Source organism: Montipora foliosa, chromosome 3 (genome assembly GCF_036669935.1).
Source record: "Montipora foliosa isolate CH-2021 chromosome 3, ASM3666993v2, whole genome shotgun sequence".
Taxonomy (NCBI): Eukaryota; Metazoa; Cnidaria; class Anthozoa; order Scleractinia; family Acroporidae; genus Montipora; species Montipora foliosa.
The window spans coordinates 65,001,968-65,019,467 of record NC_090871.1 but is presented as its reverse complement, the minus strand read 5'-3'; the positions used below and the strand labels follow the sequence as shown (position 1 = coordinate 65,019,467).

General features: G+C 39.8%; 1 pseudogene; it reads left to right on the top strand.

The window, feature by feature from the left end:
- Window positions 1-756: 756 nt before the first annotated feature.
- The window catches only part of LOC137997966 (steroid 17-alpha-hydroxylase/17,20 lyase pseudogene), a 22,100-nt pseudogene continuing 5,356 nt past the window's right edge, over window positions 757-17,500 (top strand).

Sequence of the window (17,500 nt, the reverse complement as noted above, 5' to 3'; positions counted from 1 at the left end):
CTCATATAGCTCAGACAGACGCACTATGCGTCCTTGAGAAAAACAGGCGATTTCAATTATAGAGAAACGTGCCCAGAAAGCTTAAGACGTTGCTTTTTTTAGATTCCACTTGCGCTGATTAAGTATTTGTCTTCGCAAAGGTAAGCAAAAGGCGGATACATAAACAAACAATACGGCCGTACCCACAGCAAAACTAATGTCTCCTGAATGGCCCAATTAACAGACGAGTCCTACAATCCTTAAAAACTATGATAAATTCTCCTAATCTTTTGTAAAATTACGACGCAGTAAGTACAAATTTAAAACGAATGCCGGAGCGTTTCCTACTACGTGATGTTAGTCTTGCATGGCACTTGTACTTGAAAAAACATAAAATAAGTGTATGATTTGTACCCCATGGCAAGATGTAAGTTACCATCTTTCAACAATGGTTGTTTTACTTTGCAAAAACATTTATTGCCTTCATGCATGAAACAAGCATTTCCGAGCGAAACGTCTTAAGGGCTGCCCTGTAGCCGCTTCCGCTGAACAGTCCAAGGACTAAAATCCGAAAACGATTTCTTCCGAATGCAAGAAAGTACCAAGCTGGAAAATGATAGACTTAAACAGTGCTGTGGAAAGTAAAGTAAAGCAAACGGTAACCATATTTAGCTTGCGTCGATAACTCGTAACGTAACAGTAATTCAAATGACAAACCAAAGGTCGAGTCGACGGGGCGCTCATTTTACTCCCCCTCTCCACCATTGCTAACTTAAGCTACACAAAAAGAAAAGAAGTCGAAACAAGGATGTGAGATCTGGTCTCTCGGATCTCACATGTTCGGACTCGGGATCTCTAGCACAAGGGCCGCGCACCAACCGTCCGACTGTGCCATCTTTGCTCCTGAAGATACAGCTCAGTGGCCCGATTGCCTCCCTTTGTAAATTTGAATGGTTACATTTTGAATTCAGTAAAAACGCCTTCTAGCTAATAGCAACTAAGTCCTCTGGGCTATTTGAGAAAATCTGAAACCCAAAGCTGGGAAGTTAACGACAGACCCGCAGTGGAAAATATGCATGTCACCAAAGTTGAAATAGTTTTTCTAGGGCCTTCAAAGGCAACCTTCATCAGCATTTAACTTGATCAACAAAGCGGCGAGTCCGAGACTGATTGTGAGAACTGCCAAGGACGACTTAGAACGCTTTCCATTCGACCGTGAGAACTGACCGGTCAGACCGAGCATTTGGAAGGACTAACTCTACCGAACGCCTTCAAATTAACACACTTCGAGGATGATACATACTCCTCCAGAAGAATATGAGGGATTATCATGCAAGTGTTGTTGCATTTTCTTTGCAAACTGAGGGGTTTGACCGGCCAGTTCTGACAAAAGGAAAGTGCCCTCAAATGACTTAGAGATTTCTAATACATTGGTAAGCGAGAAACCGGCGCAGCCTAGTCGGATTTCTGTGGAAATGAATGAAGTACTGAGTCAAAATTTAAAGTTCAAACATTTCTGCCTGAAGAAGAAAACAGAAACCGAGCTATCTTACTTTGATTATGGAATATGTTGGAGTATATTGACGACAAAATTGGTATTACAATATTCTTATCCACCTTGATATGCTTGAAATCCTTCGCAGGATCAAGAACTTGCAAAACTCTCAGGATCAAGTGTGTTCAACTGTGACACTGTCCCCAACTTAAGGTAGTGCATGACAATTCCGTTCAATGAACTCTATATTTTAATATCGAGTACACCATCAGTTCATACACTCTGTTTGCAATAAGTCTAGCAATTTATGCGAGTTTTACGATTTATTGCGGAAAGGACCAAGTGTCTTCTTGCTGTGCAATTCAATAGGTCCAAGTTTCATTGCTTATCAGTGGACTTTGGAACCCGAACTCCTTCCTTAATATAATTAATTTTACCAAAACTGAAAGATGAAAAGAATCATCATATAATATTTGATGGTCCAGAAAATCTCGGATTTGTATATCGAATTCAAGGATAAAGGAGAAGGAGATAGTTCTGATTTGAGAAAATGTTGCATGTTTCTGGCACGATTCTCTACTCGCTTAATCAAATCCTCACGGTCCTAATCAAAGAAACAAACGCCGAGCGTTTGTTAAAGAAAAAACTATTAAATATTACTGCCCGTTTGAAAGCAACACGTTTCGTTTTAAAAGTATATCTTGCATGACCTTAGCGTAAACAATATTCACTGCACTTAGCTGGAGTTAGAGGCAACAAGCCGTGAGGTTGGAACCAAATTGTTTTCCGCGCTGTTAAGTAACATTGAAAGATTTTGTTCTGGGGAATAAGGGGTGTGGGTCCACGCTGAACAAATCTCCAGCTTGCCACAGGGCACGTGTCTCAATCCTCAAGTATCTAAAGAATTTTGTTTTTCACCTTGTAGACGGCACTTTGCAGCAATTTTTGACCTTGGCCCGGCGACTCAAGGGTTATTTAAATGGGGAGACCGATCACGCTATTCTAGTCTGAAAAAGGTAAAACAAATGATGAAAGATAATTGAAATTTGAGGGGACCTAAAAAATTATGATGCCATTTGTCGCTTACGCAAGGGAAGGATGAAAATAATAATAATAATACTTTAACATTTTAGTTTTTTTTCCAGTTTCACGGATTTCATTGTCAAAAGGATGTTCCAAAATTTCACTTTTCCTACAAAGATCTATTTGATATCTATATCCTATAGATATTACTAGAAAAAATAATATCATAGTCCATTCCAACGGTCATATGCGATAATTATAAACAGAGGTACACGGATCATTGCCTCGGCATGTTTGTCAGTCGTTTGGCAAAACAACAGAACAGCGTTGAAACAATCTCATAAGATACGCTTTAAACACTGGGCAGCCAAAACGGCGGGATATCCAGTCCTACGGAAAACACTTACGCCTTATCAAAGTCACTGACTTTTCCGGTACCTTTTAGAAAAGAAGGCTTGTAAAATAAGACCGTTTTCTTGGAAGAAAAATAAACGATTTCGCCGGCCTAAGCCCCGTGGCAACAATTACTTGCACGTGATGTCTCGGACTAATGTTTTCCGTACGTGGTGCGGCAAACTTAAGCCTCAGCACGTTCGCTTGCCAGCTTTTGAAAATGACGGGCCCGAATATTTTGACAAATTCCGAGCACTCGAGCAAGACTGAGTTGACCCAAGTTCTAGCTGGAGCTGAGGGTATCTTTCGCAATAGGGTAGCTAATTTCTTATCTAGCTTCCAGTTATAGTTTCTTTTTTCAAGCGGAAAGCTATTGCTATCGATTCAAGGACTGTGCAGTTAGTTCATTTGCCTACGAAAGGTTATCAATGTTAGTGTATTTTAAGTACTCTTAAGAATTTACTGGGATGGTTTTCCTCATTAGAGGGAATGCAGTTTTAATCGTGACACCGAGGGTCGACTAATCAGCTTTACTTCTGTGGTGAGATTAATGATATACGGCAGGCTTGAACTAGATTTTTTTTCAAGCTTCGTTGTGGCTTCAGTGCCGTTCGGTCGATAGTTCGTTCTCTGTCCTGTTCTGACGGGCTTTTTCCCCTGGGAATTCCGGTCTCCCCCTCCCCTTCTCCATAGAAACCAACGTTTGACCAAGAGTCTCCCCACGGAGAGCACGTATGCTAAGCTGTATAGAACCAAATAAAGTTAGAAAGTCTTCATTATCAACAATCTCTGTTGAAATAGCCATTTACACGTTTCACTTTTCACGGTCCATAGAAGATGAATTTTCTGAAAATTTTGAAATAGAAATACCCAACCTCCCTAAAACATTGATTGTTCTAAGGAATCAAAAAATGTTTGGTTGCTAGAACTGGGAATGATAGTGCCGGGTGAGATAATCATTGAAACTGTATTGTTTTCCTTATCTTTGAGCACTTGTATCTGATAAGTGGCTTAGTATTAAACAAAACTTGAGTGGCCCAATTCATTCTCCACTGCAAAATGGGTCGAATGATTTTCCCACCTGGCTGAAAAGATACTGAGACCTCTTGGAATTCAAAAACCCAGTTAGGGGATTTGTAGTCATCCCTTATCCGTAAAATAACTGAGACTGTTATCCCTAAAATTACTTATCTTTGAAATTTAACAATAAGTGGGAATTTTAAGGGGTAAAGCGACCCGGTTTTTACTGAACAGATAACCCAGTACTGCATGATCTTGCATAATCATACGAAAACTCTACAGTTTCACCCCAGGAAACAAGCAGGTTGACCCGGAATTTAAAGGCCTGGGAGCAAATCTTGGACAACTTCCTTGAGTAATTGGACTGACAAAGGACCCGTTACTGTTCATTACCAGTCACCAGTGATGTAAATCCCGGGCAAAAGCGTTCAAAAGCATGATAATTGAGAAATCAAAGCTACTTTTTACCATCCCTAAAACTACCTCGGTTACCCTTATCCCAATAATTATTTCGTCAGTTATCCCTTATCCCTAAAATAATTTTTCCAGTTATCCCAGTTAGAAACAACCTCTTTCTATCAGTCACTCATACTTCGTCTTCGATTTTATCTGAAATGTTCGACTTAAGATGTTCACCAAAATTCTGCAATGCTTACTCTGAATAACAAAACAGTCAGGGTGATGTTTTCAAAGGACATTGTTAATACACAACTGCGTAGCGCACAGATAATTGTGGGAAAGAACGTTTCCTAGCTAGTTTGCCTCCGTGCTCTCTCAACGAGCTCTCCTGAAACAGGAAGTCGTTAAACATTTGACAGCGTCTGCAACAGCTGGGATATAAAACCCACAAAGTAATTAGGTATGTTGTAGCTAACTATTCACGAACTATGAAATCATAGAACAAGTCTATGGCGTCACAAATTCTGATGTAATGATCAAATTATGTGGGAAGTTGAGTATATGGACTCAGAGGGCTAATACTGAATTCCTTGATGACAAAATGTTTCTCTTTTAAGTGCACTATTGCAAACGTCCAACAAAAATAGTTTGTCCTCAGGAAAAAAAACACGGCACAATTTCCCGGTCTATAGATATCATGCCTTCCGTATAAAATTGGCTTTAGCGACAGGCACGTACACTAAAAAATTTTGTGCGGCAACCAGTTACAATTGCGTAGCTATTTGTAAGGCGTGCCGGGTGGACCACGGAACCACAAGACTGCAGATTGTTTACTTGGCGCTCTGAGCGTTATTTATCTATAACACTTAGACTCGTTTAGTGTAACACGACAGACGTTCAAGAATTTGAGAGTTTTGTTTTAAGAATTGTATACAATTAAAACACTATTGAGTTTCATATAATTGGCTTTAAGCTTCAGAAACGTACCGGCAAAAATTATTTAGTCTCATTCAAATAGGTGCCAAAACCTTTATTGAAATTGGCAGTACTCCTTTGCTTCCTAAAGTCCCAGAGATACCTGAAATGATTTCCATAATCATAGCGGCAAGCGTAATCTTTGTTGAACCGGGTATTGTCGACCTACTGGAGGATTATTTCCCCCCCCCGGGGGGGGGGGGGTGCTCGATATATCCCTGGGTGGGGAGGTGCAGCGCGGCCCCTCATACCCTGACCCTGTTGACAAATATCGCTGATTTTCCTACTCTGTTTAAGACAGAATTCCGATTTTTGATACCCTGTTTAAGACGTTTAACCCAGTTTAAGACAAAAATTGATAAATCGATACTGATTAAGACAAAAATTCCGAAAAACATACCCTGGCTGGCCGCACGTCCCCATTAAGCCCTTATAAGGGTGTACCCCTCCCCTCCCCCCGGATTATTTCTTCTCAGCAAATGTTGGTTATGGCGTTTGTTGACGTCTTGTTCACATTTACATCATAAAGTGTCTTTGTATGTAACATTCATTCAAAATATTTTCGAAGATGATAATCACCAATCACTTTTCCTTGAGTCAAGAGTCAATTGGCAGTTGGCGATTGCAATATCATGAAAAGAGGTAGTTCCCAGGAAAACTCTCGACGCCACTATTCTCAGTTCTTTCGAAGTATCTTTTCACTGTCTTTTATTATTTAATCTATAGTTATCGAAATGACCGTTCAAATTCATTGTCACAAGTTCCTGAGGGGCTATTCAATCATTGGAAGGCTGTTTTGGGCGACACCCAAACCATCTACTTTCCAAAGATTATCCGTTTTGATTAAACCAACAGTTCAGTCTACTATACGGAATAGTTGAGAATCGTTTTCTAGAGATATACGACATATCGACTATCGACTTAGGAGTGGTCAGTTTAGGCTTTTATAACCTAAATTAGCATGATGACGTTGCACGCTGGAAAGTGAGGTCTAACATTACCGTCGATGAGTGGCCCACTGGAGAAGGTTGACAGCAGAACATTTCAACGTCAATTCTGGTTTTCAAGTTGGCAGCGTTGAAGTAAATTGTATGATTTGCCGAATGAAAGCTGGGCACGGGAAAGGCGCTGTAATGCCAAATCTATATCTGTTCAATGTTGTTATTAGAAGCCGTCAACAACAGTTTTTTCGCCACACAAATGCGTGTTTCGCAAAGCTTTTATGGCAGGAAAACGAATTGGAATAATAGCTGGATACAATGATTTACGAATTATCTCTAACCGCAAGTACTTGCAATTGCAGGCATCAAAAGAAATATTTTTAGCGCTTCAATAACCCACCGAAGACCGTACAATTTATCCGACACTCGACTATTTCAATGCGACCTACCCTCATCCGGATACCGCAGTAACATTCGCCTTTGCTTTCAAACTCGAAACTATATTAATCACATAATTTGTTTTTCCTTTGTTTCTTTTTTAAGGGATTGTCGCAGAGAGAGAAAACAGCCAAAAATTGATATAAATTAACTCTTAAAGCCGTTCATTCGTAAATTAAAGTTATTTTTCCCATGTTAATATATGTGAGTTGAAAGTGAAATCAAACTCGCTGGTTGAATGAAGTGTTTTCATTCCCTTACAGCCGTCTGAATTCGAATTCACCACTCGACGCCGGAAACTCCGATGGAGATGCCAAGGCCAACCCAGTACTTTTATTAGCCGAGCATTGCGTGGGTAGAAACGAGTCAAGTGTTTTCAATAGCGACTAAAATTTAAGGGAAGCCAGTGGCTTAAAGTTGGACAACACCAGCTACAAAACGTTTTGATCAGATAGTCTTACCTCACTAGACATCTTTGGCGAGAACATTAAAGAAACTTAGGCTAGATTTCAAAGATTGCATGACAACGGAATCCCCAGATACTATTGTCTTTACATAAGTGTTTACACCTTGTGATCTTGGTCAATGGCTTTGCTTTGCGGTTGTCTGCATGTGAATTACTATAGGAGGACTTCAAGAGAGTAAATATCTTTTAAATTCTGCAATGAGCATCCTAAACCATTATTCAGAGCATAAGTTACCGCCGATCAGGCGTATTTAGCAGCGAAGTTACTTTTTCCGTCTGCTCCGCAAGATTTTGGAAGTCACACAGCAGGATAGTTGGTAAGAGGGGTACATTTTCAGTACATTTTCAGTACTTATTTTCAGTACTTATCCGTATTCAGTACTTATTTTCTTCGAGAGAAAAATTCAATTGAGTTAATTAAAGTGAAAAACCTAGATTTTGGGTATCCCTATGCGAATATAAAAAGTCTATTCATTATCTTTTTTATCTTCCTAATATTAGCAAGGTATACCTGGCAGGCAAGTTATTGACAAATTTAACGAGATCATTAGTTATCATTGCTCAAATGATCTCAAATGATCCCATCGTCATCATTAGAGGAATGGTACTAAACTGCCCCGCTTAGGCTGTCGCTGTGACAGTCGCTTTCTCCCTTTTCACTTCACCCAAAAAACCACGCTATATAAACACAGAAATGAGTGGGACGTATTTACTCTGAACAAGGGCCTACGAAATGCTGGAGCCGTTACTTAAATGTCGTTTCATAGGAGTGCCATAATTTCTTTGAAACCCGGTGGGTCTTAACTTGTCTCATTTTAACTACCACCTTGAGTGCGGGAAGTGGAACAAGCCGTAAATTCTTTTCCTTTGAAGTGACATGACGTGACATTTGCAATAATTTGCAATGGTTACTGAGTCTACAGTCTTCTCGGACTCCATGAGCCTAATTGCATCACCTGTAAAGAACTGATGTATGCCGTAGTCTGATACGTGATTTTTAGAGTTCTCTGACAACTAAAGGTCGATCTCCAATGTCACACTCAACTGAAATGCCCTAGGAAAACTCTATTCCCCTAGTCACACTAGTCACCCGTCTGCAGATCCGCAAAGACGCTCGCTTTCCTAAACAGTATCAGACTTTCTTTATACTGCCTCTTAATATGACAAACAGGTAGATAGACTGACTGTCACTAACACACACAAAAAAGCATTTAGATACATATTAAATAACTCTGGTGTCAAAAGTGAAGAACGCTCAAGTTTGCGGAGAAACCCAATGACAATTTACAAAGGTGACCAATAACGTAGGTTTGCTGAACGATCACTGCTTCCGAGACTGTTATATTGGGTTGCCTTCGATTGAACTAAACGTGGAAGAATAACGTCTAATTTTGTCTAGGTTTCCCATGATCATATCGCATTGTAAAATTCCCTTAAATGTGTGGATAAAAAAGCTTGTGATGGCAATTGTTAGCTCAAGATTGGATCAAGTGTCCCTTTGCATCATCGTTCGATACAGAAACGATGACTTTTCCGCCATGTAGGTATCTCTCTTTGGCTCCTTTTGTTCGTCCAACAGAAATTGTATATTACATCATTGTTATCTGTGTCTCTAAAAATTGGTTGCAAACCATCTATTTTAAGAAAATACATCCTACATTGCTCTATAAATATGTGGAATAGAATGTTAGCATAACAATGGAGTTTAATTTTGATGGCTCAAAACAAGATGGCCGCCGCTTCCGTGACGTCACTTGAAAGCCGAGGAGTTGTCTTTGTGTCACTGAATATTCTAGGTTTGCATCCACATGATGAGACAGCCATGTTGGTGTACAAAACAATAGAGAACGGCCCCAGACGTTTTGCATAATAATAAGTCAAATTCCCAAAAGACATGTTACTGCATCGATTCTCATACACCAACATTGGCAGAACTGAGTGACATCAGATGCAAATATTATAATGGCATGGTAGCCTGGTTTCGATTCCCTCTAAGCGCGTATTCTTTGTCAAACTTCCTTGCATTGCATTTCCTGTGACTCACTCTACCGCGATTGCCATCATCTTAACTTGCGTGTTACGTTCTACAAACTCCTGTTGCTTGGCCATCGTAGCTTGGATAGAAATAGAGCACAAACAGCGGTGATAAAAACGGTAAACTATCGTATCTCGTAAACACGACGTTTCGTATGCTGGACAACAGACATAAATTTTGTCGTATTTTTCCAAAGAGCTTTATGGTATGGTATTGGAATGGTATGTGAATATATAGTCTTTTTTTGGACAAAAACCGAGGCTCTTTGGGCAGTGCATTCACAATAACGCCGAATGGCGGCCGGGATGAATATTGCATTCAAAGCTTACAGACATTACTGTCACCTGCGAACGCGCGGGTGTAAGTAGTCTTAGAAAACACTGTGCATGTCTTCTAGGGATGGGTTTAATTTGCATTCGCAGCTTCTAGTATAAATCTTCTGTCTGATTTTTTGTCAATTCACTCTTCATAGTTCTGGTTATGAGCCATAAAACCTACCAGATAGGTGCCGGAGCTCTTAGCCCCCAGCAGCATATTTGAGCCGAAAAGTCGGGAGCCTGGAGACTCGGTGTGCCGGCTCCAGATGGGCCGCGTGAAGTAAAAGGGTCCTACAATAAACTTTTCAAAAGACCATTTCTTCTAATTCTTCCACCACATTTTATAAATAGCCAACAGGTTGCCTCCTGCTAGCATAGTTAATAGAGGGGAATGGTTATGAAACCCGACAGAGTTCTTTGTTGTATGTTTTTGTTCTCTTTTTTGGCCATGACATTGCACAAAACACAATGGTTGTTTACTCCGTACTGAGGAACTAACTTGGTCACCTAACTCATGCATAGTGTATGAGCACAAAACAAACGCATTGTGCACGGTCGTGGACTTTCCAACCTAAATCTTGGTAACTTTGTATGCTCCTCTGATGTTTGCCGAGCTTCAAAACCAATCCCCTCTATGTAAACTATGCTGCCAGCTGGGGGTCTTAGTTTTTCTCATTTGCATTAAAATGTAATCTAATGTGGATGCGAGGCAATTTTGGGTTTAAAAAATAGCCCGACATTGCCTTACATACATGCTAAATTACATTGTAATGCAAATGAGAAAAACTAACCATGATAATCGATAAGGGCCGTTGTTTCTTTCAGATCATTAAAAGTGGAGTGAATGTAAACTAGCTTGATAGCTAAGTGCACTTCCACTATAAACAAAGCTTTTACGGATACATTTTTACCGAAATATCTCCTTTATCAGTTACAGTAATATCTATAAATTTACTTTTGACTAACGCTCATTACGGCAGCTCAGTTCGCATTCTAACGCGACGGTTAACACCAATGACATTTTTCCATTTCCTATTCATGCTTATTCCAGTTTCTGCTTGAATTTTTTCAGAACTTGATCCCTTCAAATGATCAGTGCCCCGATGTTTCGAATAGAAGGAAGCGTTTTTTTTTTCGGGTGTGGCTAGCATACCAGCCGGCTTTTGGATCAAAGAAAAACTACGATTTTAGTCCGTGTGCTGTCACGGAATCAGCAGTCTTCTGTAAAACGTGTACACGTGTTTGGGTCACACTCACTTTTATCTATTTATTTATAGTAACCGTCGAGTTCCAAGGTTCACGGTTACTCGCGCGCGATCCATTGTTCTTCTTCAATCTTAAGGAAGTGCTGTGTGGAAGAAGACACTGATTGGGGCATTAAACTAATTTTTTTTGCATTTACACGCTTTCGTTTTGCAAACAAAAAAACTAAATGATGAAAAAACACTTTGATTGAAAAAAAAACGGACTGTATTAGTAATGTTCGGTCGTCAGCTTCGCTGATTTAGAAAAAGCTTCGGTTACAGACAGACCATGTAGAAGAACAAAATCTCAAGAGTACCTTTTGTAACCAAACTAGGATTTGAAATTTCAAAGAGGTGCTGCAGGATTACTTTTTGCGTTCACTCGCAAATAATTTAAGCAAAGAACAAAAATGATTCGATGTCAGGAGAGCGTGCCACGTGCGTGAACTGGGGATGTGGAGCACGCTTTGTAACATCACTGATAAACAACCTAAAGAAAGCTTTTGCCCTTGAAAAGGTTGAGTTAACCACACGAAATATGATCCCTTTTTCAGGAATTGTTGGCCCAGACGCCAAACCATCCGGGTTTGTTGTTGCAGATGCAAGAAAGCCATACTTTTGAATTACCAGCTCTTCCAGCTGGAACAGGTTGCTTTCCTTAAAAGGCCGGAAATGTCGCCTGGTGACCCAGAGTCTGGAGCTACAGCGATTAAGTGTTTGGTTTGTCAGTAAATTTGCGCAATTCTTAGGGAAAGCTGCATTGATTTCCAGGGGAAAAAAATAGTCGGTACGATTCAGTGTTATTGTAAAATCAAAGACTACACATCTTGCGTAGTTCCGCTTTGGTTTGTGTTCTTTGTGTATTCTCCTTTCTGCCTTTATCTATATTATTTTTTGGAATAAAAAAGGAAAAAGGTGCACCATGCCTTACTGAAAAACTCCGATTTCCTCCGACACTTCTGATAGATGCTTATCAATATGCAAAGTTTTTACTTGCCTTGTAGAAATTAAATTTAAAGGAGAACGACCACGATGCTAATTCTTTTAGAAAAACGTACGAGTATTCTTCTCTGGATTGTACATCCAATGCTGTTATCTTTGTAAGTCTGTTTGTTTATTTCAAAACGCTGCCTTTTTCGGAACTCGCCGTTTATAGCACGCAAATCGGCTTTCAGATTCCGTGATACTATGCCGAACTAAGTTAGTAACAGTAATACAATAGTATTTCATGCACACGTACGGTTTAGCAAATCCCAGTCACGAACTCTAAAATAAGTGATACTATTTTATTGTTTATTTACCATGGATTGAGTTTCAGCTTTCAGTGCAATCAATATTCTGAGCCACCAAGTTTTATATATGGCCCAAAAATGAAGACCCGAAGGCTTATTTTGCTTAGGGCTTTCCCAGTTAAAATAGTTAAGCTTTTGCAAATCGAGTAATATACAGCCTCTAGTATTTTCCCAGGGAGACAAACTAAATCTCGCAAATTAAAACAAAATCGTACTTCCAGTCTTTAGCGAAAATCGAGCTGACTCGCATATCGACAACACTTTGGAAACACCCTAATCCATAAAGGTAGAGAGAGTACGGCCACATTGTTACATAACTAGATTGGCATGTGCCAAACGTTCCGTATACAATCCTCACTCTCTGCACAGTGGTGCAGTTGTCTACTTCCTTGATATTGAAAACTTTGAGTTTGTTGCATGGGCTTTGTATAAAAAGCAACTCATAATTTCAATTAAACAGAAAAGAGTTTAATGAAACCCAAGTGATAGAAGGTATATCAAATCATCAGTGTCCGTGTGCAACGCTTTGGAAAATTAATTCGGGACATTTGAAGACATTTCCACTTTGTTGTGAGAGCGTAACCTCTAAGAAATATCACTACGTGTAAACGTGCGTTTTTACTACACTCAACACTATAAAAAAACGCCATCTGACGAAGGTGTTTGGACGATGATTCATCAAGGTTGTATGTAAATATGATCACGTTAAGTTGAAATTACAAGTAGGAAAAAATCACAAAAATGCCTCGTCTTGGAACCTCAATTGCATACGTGAGGGCGTCTCGCCTCAATTAATAAACAGAAAACGCGATGGTTTTGTCTCTAAATTGGTGAAATACCAATGAATGATAACGTGATCAGTCGGAATGTGTACCGTCCTACTTACTTGATGACCCAATTACCTTCTTTCTTTCTCTGTGCTTACGATTTGATTAATTTACGCCTGGCACCCTTTATTCTCATATCGTGATTTAGAAATTCATAACCAGAGCCAAGAAGGAAGCGCGGCTCTTGTCCTTACGTCTTCCGTACTTTGCTAAATTTACGGAACGACGTCACGTGACCTTGTTCTGTTAAGTGACTCACTTGGCTTTGTCAGTTCACACAAGCGCTTGTCCTGCAAAATTTACTGGCGTGCAGAGGGGCGTTAGGAAGATATTCAAGGTCGCATTTCGCTTTGTTCTTAAACTAATAATCTTAAACTTTGTAATACCTGACTATTTTTTTCATTATTTCAGTGGATTTGTGCATTTTCTATGTGAATTTATACACATAGGTTTTACCGAAAATACCCGGTTCGCTGTGAAAACTGCATGGGCTCTTAGATTTAACTTCTAACTAGAACTACTACGGTTTATGTTCAGCTGTTATGTCATACAGGGTACGGTTTTTTTCTTATTTTATCCCGCGGGAAGACTGGAAAGTCTGATTATTTGCAGATACGAAAGCTCAAATTCAACAGCTAGCGAGACCCTTGGTGTTGCACTGGGTTATTCTGTGATTGAAATCCATGACTTCACGCATCGAAATGTGATGGTCTCCCGTTAAAGTTCGTCAAGGTTTCGAGCCACCCAAGTTTAATCCTTTTATTTCGCTGTGGGGCAGGGGAGTGTAGGGGCATATATCTCATCTTCCATGATTCCACCACGTCTTCGTTTTCATTAGAGCGGGATGTTTTAAAAGACGCCAGCGGACATTCCATCCCAATTGATCCCGTTAAGAAACCCCCAGATAAAGGATTGAATCAGTGTAGCTCAAGTTGTCGTCAAGACCTTAGATTTGGTCATTCAGCGTTGTTGTTTTGGAAAGAGCGGGAAAGATAGCTATGAAAAGACGTGCCACAACACAATGCCTCTAGGACTACAACGCGGAGCCTCGGCTGAAAAAAAATAATAAAACAAAAGAAAAACGGTCAGACTCGAGAATCAGAGCGGCTTTTTCGTTCCAAGTCCGACAAAAGGACCAACTTGGCGATCCTAAAGCAAATGAAAACTCATTTCCGACACTCTGACATACGTGTCAGCTCTGAAACGGGTTAAAAAAGAACCCTGTTTTGCCTGTCTGCAAAAAAAGCAAAGCAAGTACGTGCTTAGGAATATCACAGGCCATGACAATATCTTCACTACCGATCAAAATATATTTGGTTCCAGAGACGGTCAAGAGGCTTATGTTGTATGTCTGTTAAGTCAATAAACTCAATATTACGTAATATTAATTCATGACCTTAAATCTAGGATTTTGAATGGGATATCATCTCAATTCAAGATGAAGGTTAACGTTGTGCTTTTTATCGAGATTACATGACGAATTGTTTTTCTGTGTATTTTTCTTTTTTTTTTTTTTTTTAGCTGAAGCTATTAAAATCTCACACGCTGTTTGCCACCCGCAATGAAATATTCTAAATTTTCGATTAGAGCCGAAAACCGTGATACGATCCTGGGTCAACAAGGTGGATAATACGTGTCTCGCTTTTCCAAATCCAGCAGAACTTTCCCAAACTTCGTGACCGCACTTGCCACAGGAAAATATCAAAACATTTGTACGCTCTCCGAAACCACGAACCAAGGAAAAAGTTGTACGTGCTGCCGCCGTATAATCTGTAGACTCTCCTTTGTTGTTCTCTTCGTTTTCCCGCTGACGATGGTCTAGTGAGCATGTAAATGATCTCCATGATGTAGCTTGTTTATGTCGTTCAAATTAGCGTGACTTATTTTCCTGACCTTTCGACGTGAGTTTGACTATTTTTAAAATTCCCCATCCGTTTCTCATTTTGAGGAAAAAAGTCAAGAACGCTTTTGACGTGTAAACTTTTGTGGGTTTTTAGGGACAATATCAAAGTTGACGCGGCAATTAATACAAGAATTTACGCAACTCTGACTACAGGATCAGCGGGCTTTGTACTAACCGTATAAACAAGAATGCCTCAAGCATTTCGTTATTGACTAAACTGTTGCAAGTTTTTCGTGCAATGACGAAAATTAGTTGCTGTAGCTTGCAGAAGCTAGCTGCTGCTACGTAATACGTGTAAAGTGAACAAATATTAGCCGTAAGTGATTTCCATGGCGCCAAACAAACAAAGACAAAATAGAATTGTGCAAATGTCTTGGGGGCAATCTTACACAAATACATTTGACCTCTTGGTCTGTGGACTGGAAAGCAAAAAACGTGACAAGCCGGCAACGAAAACATTGACAATACTTGGCCGGATTACGTACGTAGTACAATTGAGGATGAGACAAGTTCGTCTTGTCATGGCTATTGAGCGATTTATGACCAGTAAAGCACTAAGTGTTATCATCCATGGTTCATGATTCGAAGCCTCATTTACCACACTCGAAACCCTTACACAAACGTGGGCGAGCAACAATAGAGTCATTTATATCGCCACTGCTATTGCGTTCACTCCGTTCGGCCCCTTCTAATTTTATCAACGAATGGAGTTACGGTGCTCGTGTAAACACGCAAAGAACGCCACTGTCATCACGTATGATTTGTCTGGGTACCGTATATAAAGGGCCAGTAGGCATCGTACTTTGCTCTCTGTAGACGACGTCTCACGTGAAACATCGAAAAGCTCGAGCTCCAAAAAGGCTAAAGAAAAGCAAGTAGATCTACATTTTGCAAGGAAGGTAGGAATAAGTTAACTTGCACAAAGAGAATTTTATTTGCGTTCGGTGAGTTCTGGAGCCTTTTTTCAGTTTTTCCTTGCTCACTTATATAATTAAGTCGGTTGCCACAGTTCCTGAGTTTATGCAATCACGGTGTATTTTTAAAGTGGAGTCTTTTCTCGTGCATCGATTTCGACCATAGATTTCCGATTTTACCTCGTAAGTCCAAAAGGATGTTGACCCTCAAACAACTCAAGTTCGTTTTTTTGTAACGGTTTGAGTCGAGGCTGGGGTCGCCAAGTGTGAATGAAGGCTGCACGAGTTTGTTAACGCCTACGTCGGCACAGTGAGTGTGTGCGCAGAACTTTTGCTAGTTATCTCGTGAGAAACTTACTGGTCAGAAATTGTTAATTCGCAAAGCGTTTTCCTTCTTTTCGCTTTTTAATGATTCATTCAATATCGATGTATAGACATGATATACGTATTTAAAATGTTACAATCAACGATGACAATCTATTTGACTTGGAAATAGCAACGGATGGCTTCAGCCAAGTGTCTTAATCTCTGCTTGTTTACTTGCAGCAGTTCTTCAGCATCTCTATGTCGAAAGTTCCTTTTGTTTCGTTGAATTATCTAGGGGATTGGAGTCATCTCGTTCATTTTCGAGGAATTTCACGACTTATTCCTGATATGTCATGATGTTGGTTTAGTTAGTTTCACGTGATTGAGACCGGCAATCTATTTTTATCACAGCAACCATCCAAATTTCAATATCTTTATGAAAGCTTAAAAGGACCTTTTTTTTGCAATGTTAGTAACTCTGCCTTCAAACTGAGCACAATAAAGCAAATATTCTGTCCAATACACCATCGTGTGCATTTCCGCTAATGCACAGGTTTCCAGACCGTATTACTTTCAGCATTTCCGTTGATAGCTCCTTTGTCCGACCACCGGCTTGCAATGGTTTCCGAATCTTGGCGTTGTTCTTTCTTGCTTTGAAATGACATTTTCGTTCATGCACGTAATGCCAGATAAATCCTGGTTTTTCATTACTTAATCCCTGTATCAAACGCGATCTCATGGCCTCACTCTCGGGAACAAGTTCCTTGATCCGGAGCTAAACTTAGAGGTCGACTGCTTTTAAAGTTCAAAAACATGTATGAAGAGTCCATTTTGACAGTTTTTATTGGCCAGCTTTCAATTAAAGTGATAAGACAAACACCATCCACAAACGCATCAAGATATTAACGTTTGATGGATTACGACTGTTAATTCAATTTAATTGTTTTCTCTCTAAAGAGTGGTAATCTGTGACACCTGAGGTGACAGCGCAAGTTGGAGACATCGGCTGACATATAGAGGCCCTTGTTTCGCTGTCCAGACGAGCGTATTACTTTGTCATGATCGACACTAGGGTTCGTCGGCATCTTTGAGAAAGACACGAAACGCGTGCCTTAGTGGTGAAAACACGTTTCCCAAAATCTTAAAATGATTCATTAAACCGGGTCAAGAGCTTTTCCCAAAATAACGTGACATCGCTCTTTACGAAAATGTTCTTTTTTCCTTTCAATTCCGATTCGAAACTGGACTGTTTAAGCTAAATCCAACTTGAGCTTGAATTGTTATAAGTTTAAAATCTGTCTCATGTCGGCTCATTCTGTGGCCAAATTGCAGAATTGGATAGAAAATGCTTCATGCTTCATCTGTTGCCATTGATCTCTGCTTGTGCACATCTTTTCCAGTTTTTTCTTTCAAAGTTCTTAGAAAAATGGTCAGTTACACAAAAATAGAGAGAACAACAACTGGTATTTACTTGTCACTAGACTATCAAAGGTGAAAGGCTAAATATCTTTCAACAGACACGTGCAAATAGCT